The 17,370-nt window shown below is 41.6% G+C and overlaps 1 protein-coding gene and 1 non-coding gene across 3 annotated transcripts in view; both read right to left on the reverse strand.

Moving 5' to 3' along the window:
- The window catches only part of DNAJB4 (DnaJ heat shock protein family (Hsp40) member B4), a 53,568-nt gene that overhangs the window by 35,201 nt on the left and 997 nt on the right, over positions 1-17,370 (reverse strand). For both annotated transcript variants that reach the window (XM_059689130.1, XM_059689132.1), the window contains exon 2: positions 14,196-14,401. The gene's annotated coding sequence lies outside the window, so the exon portion shown is untranslated. The remainder of the gene's footprint in view (positions 1-14,195; positions 14,402-17,370) is intronic.
- On the reverse strand, positions 2,657-2,785 carry LOC132232190 (small nucleolar RNA SNORA21). Its single transcript, XR_009452329.1, has one exon. It is a non-coding gene; the product is annotated as a small nucleolar RNA SNORA21 (small nucleolar RNA).

Here is a 17,370-nt window from a genome sequence, read left to right on the forward strand (position 1 = left end):
AGAGAAATCAATGACGACTCCAAGGTTCTTCAGCTTCAGCAAACTGAAAGAACAAATTTGTTATTTACTAAAATGGGAAGACAGAAGAACTGGAGGGGGAAATTGAGTTTAACATTGAACATATTAAGTGGAAGATGCCTATTAAACTTACAAATGGTAATGTCTAAGAGGCAATTGACTACATGAGTCTGGTTTACATAAAGCAGTCCAGAGGAAAGATAAAAAATTTGGAGTAAAGATGATTTTTAAAACCATGAGACAAAAGATTATACTAAAAAAAAAAAAAAAAAAAGCCCAAGAACAGAATTCTAAGGGTCACAAATGTAGTAGTAATAACTATTACCAGAAAAGTGGGGCCCCAGATAAATCTTAATTATTCAAAACCAAATATGATACTTGCTAGAGTAAGCCTGTGGGATTAGCTGAGTCCAATTGGTATCCAGAGGAAGAGGGTAGAAGAAAGAGAAGAAACTTTCTTCTTCCACTTTACAATCATGACTGCATAACACCGGGAACTGTGGCAACCATTATGCAATCATTAGGGGCACTAAACCACATACTGAGGATGGCAGAGGATAGATTAAAAAAAAAATACAAACGAACGAACAAAAAACCCCTCATATATTGAGCTGCTAAATCAACCAGTCCTAGAGCCACTCTGGATCTGGATTTTTAGGTTATTTCATAAGAATTTTCATTACATACAGGCAATAGTATCTGCTTACAATACTGTCATTTAACTTTTATTACAATGCTTAGGGTACCAAAGAACAAACTGAGACTAAAAAAAAAAAAAGTAAAACTTGGAAAAGTTAAATAACTTGAACTTATGTCGCAAATGGTGAATTGAAGCTCATCTAACTCCAAAGTCTATTTCAAGTGATTTAATAATAGTGGATTAAAAAAAAAAAAGCATGCCACACCTGCTACCCCTTGGCCCTGCAGCCATTCACAACTAGTACTGGCTTTTACCAGCAGGCACTAATGAGTTTGTAGCAAAAAAAAAAAAAAAAAATGGGGGCGGAGGGGCAGGGGGAGCTCTTAAGTCATAAACAATCTCAGTTGATAAAAAAAATAAAGAGAGAGTAGTGGATTTAAAGAGTGGATACAACTAAAAGACAAAGGAGAATGGGAAATGAGAATTCTTGAAGTGAATGGCAAAATTAGGCCAGGAAGTAACAGAGATTGAAAGAAAAGGGAAATGACCTGGCCAGTTTAGCTCAGTGGATAGTGTCAGCCTGCAGACCGAAGGGTCCCAGGTTCAGTTCCAGTCAAGCACACACACCTCGGGTTGCAGGCTCCTACCTGGCCTGGGCCCTGGTCAGGACTCATGCAGAAGGCAACCAATCAATGTGTTTCTCTCACATCAATATTTCTGTCTTCTCCTCTCTCTAAAAAAATCAATGGAAAAATATCCTCGGGTGAGGATTAAAAAAAAAGCGGGTGGGGGGAGTGTCAAAAGGCTAGAAGAACAGATGGAGTATATTAGTAAACTAGAGGCCTGGTACACAAAATTCGTGGATGGATAGGGTCCCTAGGCTTGGCCAGTGATCAGGGCCAATCGGGGCTTTCCGGCTGCCAGCCGGGGCCTTCCTTCATTTCGCACCGCCCCCTGGTGGTCAGCGCACTTCATAGTGAGCGGTTGAACTCCCAGCCAGTCGAACTCCCGCGGGGACAATTTGAATATTAGCCTTTTATTATATAGGATAAGCTAAAGTGATAATAGCTCTTCTTAAGAGAATACTAGAGTTGAAGATTTTAATATTTTTAATAGTCTGAATCAAGACTAAATGTAGGCTGTAGCCATGAGTCGGGAGAAATGTGCATTTTGAGTGGCCAAGGATTAATATTTACTAACATCTACTATGTGGAATGTTATTTTATGCACCTGGTATACAGTAGTGATTAAAATAGATAGGTGCTCTGTGAGTTCACACTCTGATGTGAAGAACAGACAATAAACAAAGAACTAGAACTTTGATGTGTATGAAGTTTGGGGCCAGTACAGTCAGAGACTTACACTCAGAGGTATCTGATTTGAGATTAAGATCTCCGGCCAGTAACTGAGGCCTTTACTCAAGACTACAAACAGAACACAAGAACTGAGTGATAATCAGGAAGACAATGACTAGCAATTATGTGATTTCAAATAATTTTACATACTCACACTAGGAAATGTTTAATGAATAAACAATCTAATTACTAAGCTTCTCCCATTCCACCTTATCAACCCATTGCTTAACACGTTAAGCGCCCAGCCTTTCTGGACAGAAAGTATAGTGTCAGTCACCGGTGACTGACAGGGCACTTAACGTGTTAATAAATTACAGATTATTCTTTTTTTAGGCTGATGCAAATAACTACCTGAAAACAATATGGAGCCTTTGCACAGTGATTCATGGTTTCATTCAACATTCACACACTAGAATAAGCTCCATGAAGGTAAAGATATTGTCTATTTTGTTCACTGCTGTATATCTAGCACCTAGAACAATGCCCAACATTTTTACTGAACTGGATAATGATTAATTAATAAACACCTACTCGATGTCAGGTATTATGTTAATTTCAAAAGTAGATAAGATAGTCCTGCCCTTAAGGAGTTTAGCATTTAAAGGTTTTTTATTTTATTTTATTTCTTTTTGCATTTAAAGACTTTTTTTTTTACCTTGATTGAAGCAAAGCAAAACAACACGCTGCCGCTTCACACAAAAGCGGTGTTTTTCCTTTGCCCTTTTTTGACGGCTCAGTGGGTCATCAGCAAAAGGCCCAACAGCATTTAAAGACTCTTAACTGCCTTGGCCAAGTAGCTCAGTTGGTTAGAGCTAGCTGGAAAATAATACAATAATTAATAATTAATAATACAATAAGTTGTGCTTCGTGTACTCACAACTGTAAACCTATTTTTGCCCAATCCTGTATATAGTTAAGGAGCAAAATTGTTAAACTTAAAGTAGTATCTGTCCTGGATAAAAGAAATTTATTTTAGACTACATATGTTTTTAAACTTAGAACACAAACTACCATTCTACCTAAAAATATTAGTATTTGTATCATTAGGTACTACAGTTAAGATGACCTGTTTTAAACAATGATTATGATAATGCATAGAAAAATAATTATTTCAGATGCTTCTTCTAAAAATTTTAATTCCTTCTTTCCTTGTCAAATCCTTGCAAATACATTATTTTTAAAAAATGAAATGAGAATATCGGTTAATATGAAGCAACATAAAAGAAAAAACAGAATCAGAAGTCAAATTCCAAGGAGATCGCGGCTATAAATAGAGATATGGAAATGTCAGAACAGAGAAGAAAAGTTCCACTAAAAAACAACAAAACTGTGCCAAGGGAGTTTTTTATCTCATATCATCCATCGTCAGTTAAAGATTTCATTTGCAAATAGTCTAATAATCTATTTCAAAAAAATAAATGAGTGCCCTAGCTGGTTTGGCTCGGTGGATAGGGCGTCAGCCTGCAGACTGAAGGGTCCTGGGTTTGATTCTAGTCAAGGCACATGCCCAGGTTGCAGGCTCAATCCCCAGTGTGGGGCAGCAGGCAGCCAATCAATGATTCTCTCTCATCATTGATACTTATATCTCTCTCTTCCTCTTTCTCCTTCTCTGAAATCAATAAAAATATATTTTAAAAAAATAAAGATAAATAAATAAATAAGAGTGCGTTCCAGTCAGGTTGCTCAGTTGGTTAGAGTGTCATCCAATACATCAAGGTTGCAGGTTAGATTCCAGGCCAGGGAACATACAGAAACAACCAATGAATGCATAAATAAGTGGAACAACAAATTGATGCCTCTCTCTCTCTCTCTCTCTCTCTCTCTCTCTCTCTCTCATCAATCAGTAATATATACTAGAGGGGGAGGGGGCACTGGGAAGGGGGCGCGTCCCTCAGCCCAGCCTGTGCTCTCTCGCAGTCCAGGACCCCTCGCTCCTTACCGCCTGCCTGCTCGCTGCTCCTTACCGCTCAGCTCACTGCTCCTTAACGCTGCCACGGAGGCAAGAGAGGCTCCCGCCACTGGCACTGCGCTCACCAGCAGTGAGCCCAGCTTCTGGCTGAGCAGCACACTGACCATCAAGGGGCAGCTCCTGCATTGAGCGTCTGCCCCCTGGTGGTCAGTGCACATCATCGTGACTGGTCGCTCCGCTGTTCCATCGATTTGCCTATTAGCATTTTATTATATAGCAGGGATGGGCAACCCCTGGCACACATGCCAAACATGGCACGCCAGTAACTTTTGCTGGCACGCGAAACCCTCTCTTATAATCTTCCATTTACAGTTTTTTTCTTAATATTGACTTCATTTTTCAGATAAATTCAGTGTAGGTGCATCTTAGATAAATAATTTTACTAACAAGTTATCTTAAAGACCATAGACATGGATTGACGAGAGAGGGGAAGAGCAATTTCTATGCCTCTGGCCTTAACTCTCCCTGCCTTCCTAGATCTGACCAGTGTTTTGGTTTCATCCACATTTGCTTGTGAATCTTTGTTCTCAGTGATGAACTTTGTTAAGTCTCCTAATAGGAGTAGCCTGAGGGATGAAAGTAGTAGCTCGTGCGTATCTCTGAAGGTCACGAAATATAAACCTGATGTAAAATCTCTGTCATCAGTGATGCAGCAGCAAAAGTCCCACTAATAATATCAAATGGAGTCTTAAAGTTTTCTGTTGGACTATCAGTATACATGTATACATTAAAAAAATGTATTTTTCATCATCGTATACTGTGTTTTTGTCGCTTGAATGAATTTTATTATTTCTTCAAGGTTCTTCACATACGTAAACCTTAAGAGATATCAAGTAGGCATAACATGTTCTCAAAAAATTAGGGTTGGCATGCAGAAGAATTTTGAGTCAGAGATTTTGCTGGTTTTGGCACGCACTCACAAAAAGGTTGCCAACCCCTGTTATATAGGATAAAAAATTGAGTAAAGGTAGGTGTCCTGATTACAAAAACCAGAATGTTGTTGGTTTTACAGATTCTTCCTCTTTTTGTACCCAAAGAGCAGAAAATCTCTTTCTGAAATGTAAACCAATCACTGCTGCTTCACAGAAAATTTATTCCATGAAATAAAAAGCATTGGATTAGGAATCTAGTCATGGCTCTGCAATTAATCTTGTTACTTTTAATGGCAGTTAAGCAATCTGAGTCACAATTTCCTCCACCACAAAATGAAACAGATTAGATGATCTTCAAGACCTTTCAAAATCTTTTTTAGCTTTTTATTTTTTAATTACAGTTGATGTAAAACCTTATATTAGTTTCAGGTATAAAACCCAGTGGTTAGATATTTATATAATTTATGAACTAATCACTCCAATAAATATACTACCCATCTGACACCACACATGGTTAATACATATTATTGACATATTTCCTATGCTGTGCTTTATACCCACATGCTTATAACCAGCGTTTTGAATTCTGCATTTAAATTACTGGTTCTATTTTTCTTAGTTCTTTTTCAGGAGTTGTTCTTGGGACTTTGTCTTCTCATTTCAGCTACCTCCCTGTGTTTGTTTCTATGTAATAGGTAGAGCTGCTCTGTCTGCCAGTCTTGGAGGGGCCTTATGTGGTAGAAATCCTATAGGGTGTGATGGTGCAGCTTGTTGGTCACCTGATCTGGACACTCAGGTGCACCCTTCATGTTGGCTGAGTGCCACTCTCCTGTTGTAGTTGAGCCTGATTGCTGTTGGCACATCGGCGACATTTACCCCCAGGCCAATTGATTTGAAGGACTGAGACCACAGAGCATCCGCTGTCCAGGTGCAGACCCAATGAAGTGGAGAATGCTTTAGGAGGGCTCTGGTGGCCCATGGGTGTGCTGCTGGTGGAGGTGGTTGGGTGGTACTCTGGATTGGTCTGAAGCTGCCCCCTGGGTGCAATGGCTCTAGGTTCCCCCAGGAGGTGCAGGCCAAGATCAGCCCCTTATGTCCTGCCTGGGACGTAAGCTACAAAGCAATCTTAGGTGGCTGCTACTTGTGCTGAGTTTATAGGTGCCTGGGAGAAACCATACTGCAAACCAAGGCCAGCTACCACTAATGCCGAACTTTGGGCCATTTAGCAAGATAGGCAAGGCATGCCAAGATCAGATGCTGCTTGTTAGGGGCTTGAGAACCTTTGAGAGATTTTATCAAAGTCCACAGCATGAGTCAAGACAGGCCAATTTTATTTAAAAGCCACTGGAAGGATATTGGATAGTCCCTCAAGTTGGTTGTGTTGGTGTTTCAGGAAAGCACCACTGTGGAGGCTGGACTCAACAAAGGAACAGTGGTATTTGCCAGCACTTCTGTTTTGGAGAAAGCTGCCTCTTCAGCCCTCAGTTTCTCCCTGTATGTTCCTGGTGCCTTTTGAACTGCTGCCCCAGTGCTGGAGCTCAGAGTGAGTCCAAGTAGGTCCATGCACGAGCTCTTTAAGAGAAACGCCTGGCACTCCAGCTCACTCTGCCATAATCCCCACTTGTTTCCACAGCCGGAAGTTATGAGGACTTCTCTTCCTAGCACTGGAACTCTGGGCTGGGGGCCTGGTGTGGGATTGAGAACCCGTAGCTCCACAGGCAGGACCACTGCAGCTGAGATCTCCCTCTTGATTTTTAACTGCCACATGTGAGTGTGGGGCCAGCACATTCAGTGCCTCCGTCCCTCCCACCAGTCTCCATGCGGCTTCTTTATATCCTTAGTTACAAGATTTCTGTTCAGATAGATTTTAGGCAGTTCTGAATGATGGTTGTTCTGCAGTTTAGATGTCATTTTGATGTGCTTGTGGGAGGATGTGAGCACCACATTTACCTACTCTGCCTTCTTGACTGGAAGCCTCCAAGTCTGCTATTCTAAGAAAAGTGTAAGTGAAGCTACTCTTCAGTGCCATGTAGCGTCAAAGGCCCCCAATGTTCATAATTATATACACTCAACATTTTTTAATCTCTAGATTTACAGGAAAGTCTTAGTATAACAATGAATTCAATTTCATACTTATCAACATAAAGCTTTTATCAACATAAAAGCACTAAGCCATACTGACCAAACCAAAGAATAAGATCCAGTCCTTGACCAGCCCTCTCTGATACAGAAGGGAAAGTGGAAAGAACAAGATCGCTGTATTCAGAATATTTACTACAGTCTAGCTGGGGAAACAAAATTCAATTCTGCAAACATTTATTACATTCTTTCTGCAGAAAGTGCAGTTTTCAAACTTAGATAAGCATAATAATCAACTATGATGTTATTTTTTTTTAAAGCCTCTGATGAAACATGTGTTGGTAGGGAAAATAGATGTTCTTGCCCTGGCCGGTGTGCCTCAATTGGTTGGAGTGGTGTCCTGTATACGAAAGGCTATGGGTTCCATTTCTAGTCAGGGCACATACCTAGGTTATGAGTTCAATCGGGGTGTGTACAGAAGGCAACCAATCGGTGTTCTCTCTCTCACATCAATGTTTCACTCTCCCTCCTCCTCTAAAATATGCTTATCCTCAGGTGAGGATTAAAAACAAAAATGTAGATGTCCTAAAACATGATTCTCCAGATGGGGCCAAGTATCCACATTTTTAAAAAGCACCCAAGATGCAGCTGGTAGTCCTTATTTAACACGTTATGCGCCCAGCCTGTTTTGTCTTCCGGACGGAAAGTATAGTGTCAGTCACCGGTGATTGACAGGGCGCTTAATGTGTTAAGAAATACTGCCCTAGCCGAAACCGGTTTGGCTCAGTGGATAGAGCGTCGGCCTACGGACTGAAAGATCCCGGGTTCGATTCCGGTCAAGGGCATGTACCTGGGTTGCGGGCACATCCCCGGTGGGGGATGCGCAGGAGGCGGCTGGTCGATGTTTCTCTCTCATCGATGTTTCTGACTCTCTATCTCTCTCCCTTCCTCTCTGTAAAAAATCAATAAAATATATTAAAAAAAAAAAAAAAAAAAAGAATGCACTTTAAAAAAAAAAAGAAAAAAAAAAAAAAAAAGAAATACTGCCCTAGCCCAGCCGGTGTAGCTCAGTGTTTGAGTGTCGACCTATGAACCAGGAGGTCATGGTTTGATTCTGGTCAGGGAACACTCCCGGGTTGTGGGCTCTATCCCAAGTGGGGGGCATGCAGGAGGCAGCCAATTAATGATTCTCTCTCATCACTGATATTTTGATCTCTCTCTCCCTCCTCTTTCCTCTCTGAAATCAATAAAAATATATTATTTAAAAATAAATAAAGATAGCCCTAGCCTAGAACAAAAAGTTGATTTGGTTCAAAAAATAGAAAATGTGGACATTTACACTATGGAATACTATGCAGAGGTAAAAAAGAGGGACCTCTTAGACTTTGGGACAGCATGGATGGACCTGGAAAATATTATGTTATGTGAAATAAGCCAAACTGAAAGAGACAAATATCACATGATCTCACTTATTTGCAGAATCTAATGAACAAAATGAATTGACCAACAAAATAAGACCCGAAGCATGAGGCATGGAACAGACTGACATACCTTGATGTGGGGTTGGGGAGATGAGAAAAGATAAACCAAAGAACTTATATACTTACTAGAGGTCTGGTGCACAAATTCGTGCGTGGGTGGGGTCCTTCGGCCTGGCCAGTGATCAGGGCGTCTCACCCAGTGCCAATTGGGGCGGGGCGGGCCAACCAGGGGGAGGGGCCACAGGAGGTTGGCTGTGAGAACACACTGACCACCAGGGGGCAGGTCCTGCATTGAGCGTCTGCCCCTGGTGGTTAGTGCGCATCACAGCAACCAGTCATTCGCTCAACCAGTTGTAAAGGTCACTTAGGCTTTTATATATATATATATATATATATATAGACTAGAGGCCCAGTGCACAAAAATTTGTGCACTGGTGGGGAGGGTGTTCCTCAGCCCCACTTGTGCCCTCTCACAGTCTGGGACCCCTCAGGAGATAACGACCTGCTGGCTTAGGCCTGCTCCCGGGTGGCAGAGGGCAGGCCCAATCCCTAGGTGCAGCCCCTGGTCGGGCTCAGAGTAGGGCCGATTGGGGAGTTGGGGTGCCGCCCCCTGTCATGCACAGAGCAGGGCGGATTGGGAGGTTGCAATGCCACCCTCAGTCACGCTCAGGGTAGGGCTGATTGGGGGGGTTGGGGCGCCGCCCCGTCACACTCAAGACAGTGTCAATGGGGAGATTGCGGTGCCACCCCGTCATGCACAGAGCAGGGCCGATCAGGGGGTTGGGGAGCTCCCCCCCATCAGGCACAGAGCAGGGCCGATCAGGGGGTTGGGGCGCCTTCCCCTGCCACAAACAGAGCAGGGAGGATAGGGAGGTTGTGGCCCCACCCTATCACACACAGAGTCGCAGGGCAATCAGGAGGTTTGGGCACTGCCCCCCGTCATGCTGCTCCAGGGGCCAGGTGGCCTCGCAGCTCCGTTGATCCCAGTGCTGGGAGGCCTCGCGGCTCCGCTTGACACCGGGGCAGTGAGGCCTCGCTGCTCCGCTGATCCCGGTGCTGGGCGGCTCTGCTGATCCTGGTGCCGGGAGGCCTTGCGGCTCCACTGATCCCGGGTTCGGGAGGCCTCGCGGCTCCGCTGATCCCGGTGCTGGGAGGCATATTACCCTTTTACTATATAGGATAGAAGCCTGGTGCACGGGTGGGGGCCGGATGGTTTGCCCTGAAGGGTGTCCTGGATCAGGGTGGGGGTCCCACTTGGGTGCCTGGCCAGCCTGGATGAGGGATGATGGCTGTTTGCAGCTGGTCACACCCTCTTCAGGGTGGGAGTCCCCACTGGGGTGCCTGGCCAGTCTGGGTAAGGGGCTGAGGGCTGTTTTCAGGCTGGTGGGTGACTGAAGCTCCCAACCCCTCCTTTTTTTTTTTTTTTTTTTATTCTGGGATTTATTTACCTCCTATGGCTGTCACTGGAACTGAGAGCCAGCTTTAGCTCTGAGGCTTGGCTCCAGCTCTGAGGCCTCGGCTGCTGAAAGCAGGTGTCTGGGTTTGTTTGGGTTCTATAATCGAAACTCTGTTGCAACTCCAGCTCGGCCTGGCTGAAAGCATGGGGTTTGTTTAGCGTCTATAATTGCAACATTGTTTCTTAGAGTGCAAGCTCAGAGCCCAGCTCCTTCACTGGAGCAAGCAAGCCTCCTGTTCGCTTCAGCTGCCTGGCTGCCGGCTGCCATCTTGGTTGGCAGTTAATTTGCATATCGTCCTGATTAGCCAATGGGAAGCATGTCGAAGGTATGGTTAATTACCATGTTTGTCTATTAGGTAGGATATGCATAGCCCATGGACATGGGCAATAGGGTAGTGAAGAACTGGGGGTGGGTAGAGGCTGGGAGGTGGTTAGGAAGGGGGAGAAAAAGGGAGATATCTGTAATACTATCAACAATAAAAAACATTTTTTAAAAAAAGTATGCCTCGCCCTAACTGGTTTGGCTCAGTGGATAGAGCATCGGCCTGCAGAGTGGAGGGTCCCAGGTTCAATTCTGGTCAAGGGCATGTACCTTGGTTGCGGGCGCATCCCCAGTGGGGGGCGTGCGGGAGGCAGCTGATCGATGTCTCTCTCTCATCGATGTTTCTAACTCTCTATCCCTCTCCCTTCCTCTCTGTGAAAAAATCAATAAAATATATTTTTTTTAAAAAAGTATGCCTCCCCCCCAAAATATTTGACCTCCCATTAATAATACACAAGACATGTCTCTTAACCAACCTTTTGCCACATTAGACTCAATGAGAGGATTACAGTATACTGTGATGGAATTTTAGTTAAACCCCTATTGATTAAAAATGTATTTAATCGGATTTGAAATAAGACATATTTTTAAAAAGACAATGTTTCTAGACCTCAAGGTCTCAAGACTATATATATGCCCATAACAACTCCAGAACAAACTTTATGAAAAATAAGCAAAAGTCAGACACAGCATGTAGACTTCAGTTCTATTTCAGTGGTTCTCAAGTATGGATCAACCTAGAAAGTTTTTACAGATATTGATCAATTAAATTAGTTTCTGGGTGTAGGGGTTTGGGCTCAACCTTAAATTTAGAAAAGCTTCCTGTAACTAATGCAGAAAACCACTGAACTGAGTAAGAGATCACTGAAATTAGGTTATGTCTCATGAAAAAATAGTTTTTATATAGGTCTTTAGTTGGCTAAAAATTTCATGAAAAAGATAAATATAATAGAAGTGAAAACTGACGTATAAATACATGATCTAAGTAGTGAAGAAAAATAAAAAACATTTTTTAACCACAAAGTAAGGGAGAATAAGAATAGTAAATATATTAATTTATTTTAGACATTTTAGATTTGAGGCAAAATGCAAAATGTTTTGGAGGTAGTTGCAGATACAGGTTTGAAAACACATGGGGGGGGGATAAACACAGAACCAATTTAAAGTAAATTATGAAACCAAAACCAAATGTATATATAACATATATATATATATATATATATATATATATATATATATATATATATATTCTGCAGTTTCATTTTATATTATACTAGAGGCCCAGTGCACAAAATTCGTGCACTGAGGGAGGGTGTCCCTCAGCCCATTCTGCACCCTCTCCAATCTGGGACCCCTTGGGGGATGTCCGACTGCCGGTTTAGGCCCACAGGGATCGGGCCTAAACCGGCAGTCGGACATCCCTCTCACAATCCAGGACTGCTGGTTCCCAACTGCTAACCTGCCTGCCTGCCTGATTGTCCCCAACCGCTTCTGCCAGCCAGCCTGATCACCCCCTAACCACTCCCCTGCCAGCCTGATCGATGCCTAACTGCTCCCCTGCTGGCCTGACTGCCCGCAACTGCCCTCCCCTGCAGGCCTGGTCGCCCCCGCAGGGCTGGTCGCCCCCGCAGGGCTGGTCCCTCCCAAGTGTCCTCCCCTGCTGGCCTGGTTGCCCCCAACTGCCTGTCCTCCGCTGCAGGCCAGATCACCCACAACTGCCATCCCCTGCTGGCCTGGTTGCCCCTAACTGCCCTCCCCTGCTGGCCTGATCACCCACAACTGCCATCCCCTGCCAGCCATCTTTGACCACATGGGGGCAGCATCTTGTGCAAGGGTGTGATGGTCAATTTGCATATTACCTCTTTGTATATAGGATTCTGAAGCATTCTATATCAGTTTTATTGTAACTTACTAGAATACATGCTGTAGAATTAGCTAAAGTCACTCAAAAACTGGGCGATGGAGGCCAGTTTTTTGAAACAAGTATTTTCAGGAATCCGAAATTTTTCAATATAGCATTATCCCTAAAGTAATGGGGAGCTGGGAGTGTTGTAGCTTATCAGCAAGGACAGGCAGCTCTAAACTTTTCTCACTAAATACTGATTTTCAATTTCATATATTCTATGATGCTGCATTACAGCTCCTATAATCCTGGTCAAGGGAAAGGCCCTGTTTATAGACAGATGCCAACACATGTGTGCAACTAGCTAAGCAAGCATTCTGTATGCATTCAAAGAGGCCCTTTGCATGACATAGTAATGAGAGATGTTAATTCTTTCATTAGATTTGAAGAACCCTGTAAAGTCAGGAATGGTATTTTAGCAAACCTGTCCCTTCCATCTTCACTGAAGAGGTCCTAAAGGGAAAAGAAAACTTATCGTATTTTCACAAATATCTTTAATTGTTCCAAAAGATTAAATTATAAAGAATTTTACTCATAATTCTCAGAAGAGTCTAATCTAAAAACTCTTAATATGCTTCATTTGGTAGATGGGGGCAATATGCAGAAAAACAGTACAAATACCCTAGGTGCTGTATGGAAACACAGGGGGAAAATGAGAATTAGTTAATCCTACCCTTGCTTTGAAGAGGCTTATAATCTAGTCAGTGATGTGGACTACAAATACATAAATGCCCTGAATAACGTATTTGAGAAGTAATATTAATCATCATCAAATATATATGCACACATGTACATACACCATAATGCGCTACATACTCTAGATTACTAATCTACCCAAAGCAACTGACAATACAGAAAAATAGCTTCTATCAGGTTGTACAACACATGGGTTCTTTAAATTTTGTAAGTATTCTATTATTTATTATCTTACATTAAGAGCTGCCTTTCCATGAATTTTGGCCTACGTCTTGACAAAAACTAATGTGTATGTTTTAAAAATCCAAGAAAGAAATAGTAAATTGTGAACCACACCCTCAAAATTATAGAAATATTTATTACTTGGTTTTTTATAGATTCCTCCATTCCTTCAAGTCAGGCTGCCTGGGTTCAAATCACAGCTCTAACATGTACTAACAGGTGACTTTGGGAATCAGTTAACTTATTTGTACCCCAGAAAAATAGAGATTTTAATAGCACCTCTCTCAAAAACCATTATGAGAATGAATTAAATACATGCAAAGCACTGAAAACAATGTCCGATATATAGTGCTAGCTATTATTAGCTATTGCTATGTTTTAGAGTGTGTTATGCAATAAAGGCACAGAAAAAGACGAAGCCCTGTCATGAACCTTACAATCCAGTAGGAATTCTAAATAAACAATAAATGATATTATGGTATTATTACCATAATATTGTACATGCAAACAAATAGGAATCTCTAAATTTGAGAGTTTTGGACAGGCTCTGGGGGGGGGGGGGGGGGAGGTATTAGGCAAGAAGTGAGAAATGTTTCTGACAAAAAGAACAATATGTCAATATGTGCAAAGGCTCAGGGGCTCTACAGCAGGGGTAGGGAACGTCCAGCCCACGAGTCTTAGTATAAAGCCCAGAAAATCATTTGGTCTGGCCCTGCCAAGTCATTAGGGGTGAATTAATTAAATGTTCGGCCAAATATAGCAAACTGATTTGTAAGTTAAGAATTTTGTATTGCCTGCAAATGGTGTTATAAATATCCAAGTGTCCCTTGGCAGAAAAAAGGTCCCCCACCCCTGCTTATGAATAGATGGGAATGACAAGGAGAATAAAAGACTCGATTTAGGACAAATCAATGGTCATGAGCAATATCCTAGTATTCATCAATTCTCTAATAGCCTTTCAATCAGGGCACACCATTAAGTTTGGCAGCCGAATCAGAGAATTTTCTAATAATTGAGGGTGAGACGATACTCTGGTAACTTCTGAAAGGGAAAACAGAAATCCCTGTAAAACATGATACTTTTTATAATCTTTTACTAGTGCTGTTGGCTTCTTTTCAGAAACAGATTAAATTACCTCCTCCTTTTGGTATGCTGGTAAAAGGAAGAAGCTGTGTGACTTACCAAAGGGTACATGGGTGGGATTTGAATCAAGATCCTCTGGGACCAAGTCCAGAGTCCTTTACACGTTATGGAGATGATTCCAGATTCAGACACTGGTCAAATTGTTATTCTCCACAATGTTCCAAAATTACATTTGTGTTAGCAACTTTGTCCTTTAAATGTAAATATTTCCTGCTTCCATTCATACCTTAGTCTGAAATAGAATCCTGGAAATTCAATCAGAAGGGATAAAAAAGTCATTAAGGCCAAAGACCAACTTAATGATCAAATATCCTAACAACATTCTGGAGTATTTAGTTTAATTTAAAGTGGCCACTTTCCTCCTATCTAACCTGAATCTGTTGTGACAGCTCACTGAGAATCATTTGGTCTGGCCCTGGTTTAAATGATACAGAGTATAACATGAAGTTATCAGATTCTTCTGTAAGAGTTGTTAGGAGGTAGGTGATGGGTATAAAGGTGGGGCAGTAGCCTGTAAAATTTTGCCTCTCTTAAAGTGCCTGTACAAAAAGTCATGTTGAATGATTTTTCTCCAATAGCTGTAAATAAGAATGTTAATACTGTACATAGATTTAGATCCAGTAGTGAAAAGTTGTGCCAAGAATCACTCAATCATTTGGTAACCAATAAATTAGAAGATAAAATGGAAAATCTTACCAATATATTTACCAGCCCAACTTTTATTATCTTTGCTAATCTTTTCATTCTGTTATTTGGCAAGTCTAAATGCTCCCTGCTAGATTTCTATAAGCCCAAAAATACTGACTTTTGCTTCATTCTGAGGATGAAATATGGGATACCAATTTCTGTGATAACAGTGTGACTATAATATAATTCAGCTGAATATTAGCCAACTTATAAAAAGCACAATAAACTAATTTTAGGTCAGCTATGATGCATCCACAATAAAGAAAATTTGCATTGCAAAGGGGAATAAACTTAGTCAAGAAAAGTCTGATTTCATCGGTTATCATGAAAGTATCTAGAATAATCAGCAAAGTACAAATGGCTTTGAGACTGACTGGACTCAGAACTAACACACAAGTAGCCTAGTCAAAAGTCACTGGTTATAGTCTTCCCAAAACTACTGTAAGACTTGAACATAGCTGTTTAACCCAAAAAATTTACAGATGCAAAGTACCATGCATTATCCTTTCCTGTTCTTACGATACACCAGAAACCAAATTATATGTTTAAAAATACCAATTTCCATTTGCATAACACTTTACAGCCTCTGAAATGCTCACAGATTTCTCATTCTAGGATAGCAAAATAGGTCATGCTTATTATGTAGATATCTGAGCACAGAGTCTAAGTCACTTGCACAATGTCACAGAACCAACTAAAATGTAGAGGCAGATTTTTTTCAATATTCGTTCATTCAACAAATAGTTAAAATACTAAGACTTTGTTTTAGGGCCTAGTCAATGGTAGATACATAAAAGTGGAAGAAAGACAACAAACAAGTAAACATACAGGACATAAGATTTTAGATAAACGCTTTAATTTTAGATAAATTTAGGTTAAGTTTGAAATAAATGCCATAAAGAGAACATGGTAATGGATACAGTGGTTGTAGAATGGCACAACCAGGTCAGAGATGTTCTAAGGAGGTTACACCTGAACGAAGGCCCGAATGAGGGTGACAAATCACCCATGTGAAGGTCTGCAAAGGCATCCCAGGCAGAGGAAGATTTAAGTATAAAGCCCCAGGGGCAGGAAAGATCATGGACAAGGTGACCAGGCAGCTGACATGGAGTGAGAGGGAGGAGAGGGAAGAGGGTGCAGAGACAGTGCACTGGTTATATAGAGCCCTTAGACCACTCACTCCAGGAGGTAGGAGTCAAAGTGAAATTAGAGACATAGGTGGGATGATCGCATTTTTGTTTTAAAGAGATCTTTCAAGCTGCCAAAAGGAGAAACAACTGTAATACAATCCACTAGCAACACCCCCTTGAGATTCAAAAGTACCAGTAACAGTCTATTCCTTAGAGAACATTCCTGGAGAGTGGATGCATGGGTACTTGTTACCTTTGAGACTTTACATGAGTATTATACACTTTTCTGTACAAAATTCCATTTTTAAAAGTAAATCATCCGGGTGGAAGGGTGGAAGCTGAAAAACCACCAGAACGCTTCTGTAACAGTCCAGGTGTGAGCTGATGGCACCTTGGGAGTAGCAGAAGTGAAAAGTAATGGGACTTGTAATATACGTCGTTCAGAAATATGGTAAATAAGTCTTCCCGATGGATGCAGGCAGGGGCAGGATCAAGGCTAACCAGTGGTTCTCAATGTGCGATGGTTTTGCCTCCCAGGAGACATCTGTATTTTCTGAAGACATTTCTAGTTGTCACAATTGAGGGGGGCGGGGGGGGGGGGGAATGGGGGAGGGGGTGATAGGCTACTGGCCTTTATGGGTAGCGGCCAAGAATGCTAAACATACTATCATGCACAGTAGTACTGCAAAACAAAGACTTACTTGGCTAAAAAGCATTATAGTGCTGAGGTCGAGAAATCCTGATCTAGACTGATTCCAACGGATTCCCATCCCAGAATATCCGTATTTCCAGGAGAATCTACAACAAAACACCCCAAAACCTAGAAATGGCATTCCTTATTTTCATCATTTAGAGACAAGTAAAACTGCTGTATATATGAAATAAAGTTTATTTGTTTAGAGATCAATTAAATCACTGTGGTTAACTCTACGTTGATCAGATCTAATCGGTACATAAGTCTAACAAAATATAAAAAATCAATTACTGATTAATAAATGCCACTTGTTGAACACTTTCTCAAAATGCAAGTAGAAAACTTCTATTTGGCAACGCCGCCCAACACGGCTTTTAATTTTTCTTTCTAACAGCTGGTTTAATCTGCAGTCCAATACCTCCACTACTTCTCCAAATAAAAATTCCTCCCCAAATCTAAAGAGATGGCTACAAACGCTGGAAAGATAATCAGAACTAGAACTGGATGCGATGGGAAGAAAATGATAACCCACTTGTATGTATGTGCATGTATAAATCTGTTTAGTTTTCTGTCTTCTTTTGGGCCTTGAGCAAACGGACACATTCGTTTTAGATATCAGAGTGCGACTGCAGCACGCATTTCTCTCAATCACTCGAAGACCAGCGATAGGAAAGATCCTCTACAGACCTCATTAACAAAACAC

The sequence above is a fragment of the Myotis daubentonii genome, chromosome 3, assembly GCF_963259705.1.
Source record: "Myotis daubentonii chromosome 3, mMyoDau2.1, whole genome shotgun sequence".
In the NCBI taxonomy this organism is placed as follows: Eukaryota; Metazoa; Chordata; class Mammalia; order Chiroptera; family Vespertilionidae; genus Myotis; species Myotis daubentonii.